The sequence below is a fragment of the Balaenoptera musculus genome, chromosome 1, assembly GCF_009873245.2.
Source record: "Balaenoptera musculus isolate JJ_BM4_2016_0621 chromosome 1, mBalMus1.pri.v3, whole genome shotgun sequence".
NCBI classification, from domain to species: domain Eukaryota; kingdom Metazoa; phylum Chordata; class Mammalia; order Artiodactyla; family Balaenopteridae; genus Balaenoptera; species Balaenoptera musculus.
Genome location: NC_045785.1, coordinates 121811623 through 121818673, shown reverse-complemented (window position 1 = coordinate 121818673; position 7051 = coordinate 121811623).

The following is a 7051-nucleotide window of genomic DNA, read 5'->3' as shown; positions in this document are numbered from 1 at the left end:
GCTCTTTGGGAATGAGGCCAGTGTCACTTAAATGAGTCCAGGGAGTGATATCCAAGAAGACCCCAAGTCATACACCAGACTGTATTGTTCTTAAACGTTAATCTCTTGGCCTAAATAATTGGCCTGCTTAAGAAACCAACCAGCCTGCACCCTTTCTTAATCTGACTGCACTTAGCATTGCCTTTAGGTTGCCCCATATTCCTGGTGGTTCCTCCCTTAACCCCCACAAGTACCAGAACTATTATTGCCAGAGCTGATGATGGCTAGTATACAGTGTCCGCCATCTGGCTGCTTGCAAGGAATGGATAATCCCTTTAAAGTCTTAATAGTAGGAGATGATTTGTTTGGCCTTATTTTCTAACATTAGCTTTTAGATAGCCTGTATCAAATCCATAAGTTTGATTTACAATATCATGTTAGTTTTAGGTGTACAGCACAGTGATTCAGTTATGTGTGTGTGTGTGTGTGTGTGTATTCTTTTTCAGATTCTTTTCCCTTATAGTTATTACAAAATATTGAGGATGGTTCCCTGTGCTATACAGTAGGTCCTTGTTGGTTATCTATTTTACATATAGTGGTGTCTATGTGTTAATCCCAACCTCCTAATTTGTCTCTTCCTCCTCCCTTTCCCCTTAGGTAACCATAAGTTTGTTTTCTATGTCTGTGAGTCTCTTTCCTTTCCATTTTGTATAGAAGTTCATTTGTATATATATGTATATATTTTTAGATTCCACGTTTAAGTGATATCATATGATATTTGTCTTTCTCTATCTGGCTTACTTCACTTAGTATGATAACCTCTAGGTCCATCAATATTGCTGCAAATGGCATTATTTCATTCTTTTTTGTGGCTGAGTAATGTATATATGTACCACATCTTCTTTATCCATTCCTCTGTTGATAGACATTTAGGTTGCTTCCATGTCCTGGCTATTGTAAATAGTGCTGCCATGAACATTGGGGTGCATGTATCTTTTCAAATTACAGTTTTCTCCTGATATATGCCCAGGAGTGGGATTGCAGGATCATATAGTAGCTCTATTTTTAGTTTCTTAAGGAACCTCCATACTGTTCTCCGTAGTGGCTGCACCAATCTACATTCCCACCAACATTGTAAGAGGGTTCCCTTTTCTCTACACCCTCTCCAGCATTTATTACTTGTAGACTTTTTGAGGATGGCCATTCTGACCAACTGCTAACCTTTTTAAATGTTAGTTTTCTTATCCATCCAATGGGACAGTAATTTCCTTCAAAGTTGTGGAAAGCCTTTGTGAGGTGGAAGTCACTCTAACAATATTAGGTGCTGTTCTGTGTGGACCCCAGTCCTCTCCTCCTCGGGTAGGTCCTGTGTTTGAGGAGTGTGAGATGCTGGGTGGAGTCGTGTATGCCAGGAGGTGCCCTCAGCCCTGTTGCAGCCGTGAAATCTCAGAGACAGCAGCTGTGTAGACAAAGCAGAGGGTTCTTCCCACAGCCAGGACTTTTCCTGCTCATTCCACAAAGACCTGGCAGGAAGAAGAACTCCAACAGATGAGCTGGGGTGGGGGGGTGGGGAGGGTGATGAGACGTTGCTCGCCTGTCACCCCCCTTTGTAAATCTTGGGCACACAAAGTTAAATTACTCATATCCCTCAATAAATTGAGCCTCCTCATCATTTTCCTGTGCTAGGTGCCTCTCTTTTTTATTTAATACTCTTTACTCTCATTCCCACTCACCATTCATTTATTTAGTCAACCAAAGTTTATAAAGGCCCCTTTTATGATAGGCTTTGTTCTAGGCCTTGAGAGACATCAGGGAACAAAACAGGCAAAAGTTCCTGCCCTCACAGAGCTCACCTTCTAGTGGTAAATGTGGGACAATACTCATTACCTTTCAGACGATTATAAAATTTACTTATTATTACATTTCATTATTGTCTCAGGTAAAAATAGAGCAGGGCAAGGGGGACTGTGTGTGTGTGTGTGTGTGTGTGTGTGTGTGTCTGTGTGTGTGTGGAGGGGATTTTGAGGGCTTGTAATTCCAGGCAGAGGAACAGCCAGTGCAAAGACTCTGTTGCAGTCTCAGTGCCTGGCCTGTGTTAACAGCAGGGCAGCCAGTGAGGCTGGGGCAGAGTGAGTAGTGGGGACACTGGTAGCAGATGATGTCAGTGAGGTAAGTGGAGTGATGGAGACAGGGGAGGCAGATCATGAGGGGCTTTGTAGGACAGTGTAAGAACTTTAGATTTTACCACAGTGTTTCAGGATTTTGAGAATCACAGAGGTTTCTCATTATGTTTCTCCCTTTGTTCACTCAGCATTGTGTTTTTGAGATCCACCCATCTTGCTATATGTACATCTAGTTAGTTGCTTATAACTGTTCGATAGCACTCTATACATTTAACCTAGTCACTCTTCCAACTCTCTGCCACTACACATAACATTGCAATGGATGTCTTCATGTGTGTTCCATTATAGGCTGTGTGATCATTTCTGCGGGAGATCTACCCAGGAGTGAGTGGACTTGCTGGGTGGTAGGGTAGGCACACACTCAATCTGACTTAAGTGGTGCCAGATTGCTCTCCCGGCTGGCTGTATCCATCTCTACTTCCTTCAGCAGTGCACACCCCTGCCAACATGTGACATGATCCAGTTCTCAATTTTTTTGCCAATCTAATAAGTGTAAAGTAACATCTATTGTTTTAATTTGCATTTCTCTGAATACTAATGAGTGTGAGCACCTCTTTATACGCTAGTTAGTTTTTTGGGGTTTCTTCTTTTATAAGTTGCCCATTCATATTCTCAGCCAATATTTTTATTGGGGTTCTTGTTATTTATCTTTTTGGTTTTCAGGAGTTCCTTGTATATTCTGGATATTAACCATAGTTGTTTTCAGAAGGTTAGACTTGAGGTGGGCTTTGAGGTAATCTAGTCTAACCACCTCATTTTACATTTGGGGAAACTAAGACCCAAGCAATGAAACGACATCTTTAAGATCACACGTGTAATGGAAAAGCTGAAACTGGAAGTTACTATTTCTCCTACCATATCATGTGAAGTAGGGGTCCTTTTAGTGAGGCAAGAATGGCCGTAGGTGGTGAGCAGGAGCTGTTGGGTGTTGCTGGTTCCCCAGCATATGCATTTCTTTGCAGGCAGGAGGGCCACTTACCCTGACCTGATGGCCGAGGTCAACTCTGGACCCAAGAGGCCCTGGCAGTCTATGAGGTCCTAGGTCTAGTGACGATTTCTTCCTTCCTATTCACATGGTCACTACTTCAGGACTTTATCTCCTCGTGCTTGACCAGTGTTTCTCAAATTTTAGTATGTATAAGATTCACCGAGAGAACATATTATAATGCAAATTATTGTCTCACCCTCTCCTGAGGATTTAGAAGCATTGAGGGATCCTTAGGACCCTGATACAGGTGGCCCATGGGCCAGATTTTGTGAAAATCAGTTTCATTAGCTACCTGACTGATCTTCTGTTTCCATCCTAGAGTCACTTCAATATGTCATTCAGGCTGCCAAACAGAACTACAATCATTCCCCAAACACATCTCTCTTTGTCATACCTCCATGCTTTCACCCTTACCATCCATCTGAAGTGTCCCTTCCTCCAGGAAATCCTATGACTTTTCAAGATCTAGGCTAAACATGGTCTCCTCTAGAAAGCCTTCTCTGGTTTTTCTGAGACTCAAGCTCAGGGGCACAGTGTGAATGAAGAAATCTGGCAGGGAGTAGGAACATTCCCTTTGCAGGCACATTGCCCTTTGAAATAATGTGGATACCCCTGTGTATAAAAAAGGTGGTTAAAGACACCTCTTAAAGGTAGCAACACCCTAGACAAGCCAGTCTTTTCTTTAAAAAAAAAAAACATTTTAATCAAAAACAGAAGCACATAGTTTATTTAAAGAGTTGTAGTTCTACAAAATTTGTTATGAAAAACAGCAATTTTCCATTCTTTTCCCCCATGCTTTTGCCTCCCCAGAGGCAGACACTTGAAACTCTTTTGACTGATTTTTTTTGGTATCTCTAAAGAATATGCTTACATTGCTTCTATCTGATTTTTCAATTTTAGGCACTGTCTATTGACTTTCCACTGAAGAGAATAATGATTTAATCTTCTGTCTCCCCACCTCCCCCCACTCCTCATGTTTTATTGCTTGGCCAGTTTTTACATCCAGTACACCACGATGGTTCTCTCTGCCTGGGTGACTGGTGCTACCAGGCCCCTGGCTGTCCAAATCAGAAGTTCGGGCACCCTCCTTAACTCGTCTACTTTCTCTGTATCCTCCGCCCATCCATTCTTTCCCTACCTCCCCTGTCCAGTCACTCACAGAATTCTGTCAACTCTACCTCCGACGTAACTGACATTCATCTGCTTCTCTCTGTTCCCAGTGCCACGGCCCCTGCTCCGTCACGCTTTGTCTCCCCTGGAAAACTGCAATATGCTAGTTTCCTTGTTTGCTGTCATACCTCCCTCCCTTCACCTAAGGTGAAGACCTTACAGCCAGAGTGAGCTTTCTAAAGCACAAATTAGACCATGTGATTCTCATGCTAAAAACTCTCGAGTGGACCTTGGGGTCCCCAGGGGACACTTCAAATTCCTTATCACGGTAGGCTAGATGCAGTATTTTGTCTACCATCGCATTTTGCTTTCCTGGCACACAGACTGCCATGAGGTTGGGGCCATGCAAAGTGTGAGGGAAAGTGACATGTGTCATTTCCAGGCCCGGGGAGGTAAGAGCTACATGCCTATTACATCGCTTCTCTCTTCTGCAGTGGACCTGAGGCTCGTGTTCTACAGGCTGTAGCTGCAGGATGGAGGAGGGCTGCCCTTCCCACATCGGACTTTACATGAGTGAAAAGTGTCTTTGTTGTGCTAAGCCAAGGAAACTTTGGGGTTTATCTGTTACTGCAGCGGAACCTATCATAACCCTGAGTAACACAAGGTATGCGTAAGGACTTCAGAGTCTGGCCTTGGGTCTCTCTCTTACATGATCTCTCCTGTCTTCCTTCCCTTCCACTCTATATTCTAGCTATAATGATGTGTCAGGCTCTTTCCCACTTCTGGGCATTTGCATGTGTAGTTCTTGTTGCTTAGAATGTCCCCCCTCGCCCACATATATTCTTTGCCACTTTGCCTGGCTCATCCCAACCCAACCCTCAAATCTCAGCTTAGATGTCTCTTCCTCAGGGAAGCCTTTCAAGACTCCCTACTACTTTCTGGGTTAGGTATCCCTCCCTTGTGTCCCTTTGAACCCCGAGGCGTACCCTTCACTTACCACTCTGGCCTGAAATCACCTGTTTACTTATGTCTCCACCAAACTGGACTGTAAGATCCCCGAACATCTTGATTCTGACCATTCACTGCAGTCTCTTCAGGGCCAGTCAGAGAAGATGCTGAGTCCATTTTTTTTTTTTTTTTTTTTTGTGGAAAGATCCAGGGCCTCTTAGGGGAGAAACTATTGTGCAAAGCTGCAATTCAGATTTCTTTTGCCAAGACTATCTTGGTAGTTTAAATTCTTGAGAGCTACTATTGACTAGTGGTTTGGGGGAAACAGTCAGACAGAGCTGGTTTGACTTCTGGTCTTATTGTGTAATGTTGAGCTAGTTACTTAAGCCCTAATTTCCTTATCTAATGGAGATAATAATAATGATAATATCCACCTCACAGGGTTATTTTGACAGTTAAATGAGTCGATATATATAGAAACACTCAGAACAATGCTTGACATACAGAAATGCCCAATAAATGTTAGATATATTGTTATTTTTAAGAATATCCTAAATGCAAATGTGGTAACCTCGATTGGATCCTGGAACAGAAAAAGGACATTGGGGAATAACTGGTGAAATCCAAATAAAGTCTGAAATTTAGTTAATAGTAATATTCCAATGTTAGTTTTTTAGTTGTGACAGATGTACTGTGAGATAACTGTAATATGAGCTAACTTTAGGGGAAACTGGGTGAAGGCTATATGGGAATTCTCTGTTCTCTCTTTGTAACTTTTCTGTAAGTCTAAAATTATTCCAGGATATGTTATTATAATTGATATTAATTTTAGTTTCACAATATCCCTCTATGATGTAAGCACTATAATGAGTGCCATTTACAGATGAAGAAACTGAGGCACAGAGAAGTTAAATAACTTGTCCATGGTCGCCCCTCACAATCAGGATAACAGAATAAGAATGATTGGTGGGCTGGGATTTAAATAGAATGCAATAATAAACATTTATTGAGCCCCTACTTTGTGTAAGGCATGTGCTGTGTCCATGGAGAATAACAGGCAGTCTCTGTCCTCAAGGTCATGACGAGTAGGAAGCCCAAGTTCACAAAGGTGTAAGGACAAAACCAGGGGTAGGAATCCTATTTGTGAGCCCATGCTCTTAACCATCACACCAGACAAATTTGGGGGAATAACGTGCAATTCACAGCGGAAGTGCAGAGGTAAAGGCAGGTCTGGTTGGGGGTTTAGGGACAGCTAGCTCTATGGGCGGACCTTTGATCTAGTCTTGGACGTGAGCATGATTTGATCTGGGTAGAGAGAAAGGGAAAACCTGGAACGGGTCTTTGGGTTGAGCCACCTCTGCCTTCTGCTCTGTTTCCCTTCTTCTAAGCAGTCCTGAGAGCAGGACCATATGGGTACATACTTAGCTATTCTGTTGCTTCATCAGAGACAGGAGGTCACAGTGCATAGAGCATGGGCTTTGGGGTCAGGTAGCCTGAGGTTCAGCAATTGTTCTGCATCTTATCATCTGTGTGATCTTGAGCTGGTTACTTGGTCTCTCTGAGCATCAGAAAAATGAGGAAACAATGACCTCCTGACCTGGTTGTTGTGAGGATTAAGCCCATGAGAAAATGTGTCTGATGCGTGGTAGGATGCCGGGCATTTGGTAAGGCCTCAGTAAGTGGTGGCCGGCTCTGTGTGCCTCTCTCCTTCGTTTTGTCCAAGGCTGACACGACGAACCTTGGGTTATGTTGCTAAACATTTCTTTGAAAGGCAGCTTTGTTTAAAGGAAAGAATGTGGACTTTGGGAGGCTGTACTGCTTACCATTTGAGTAAAATAGTGTC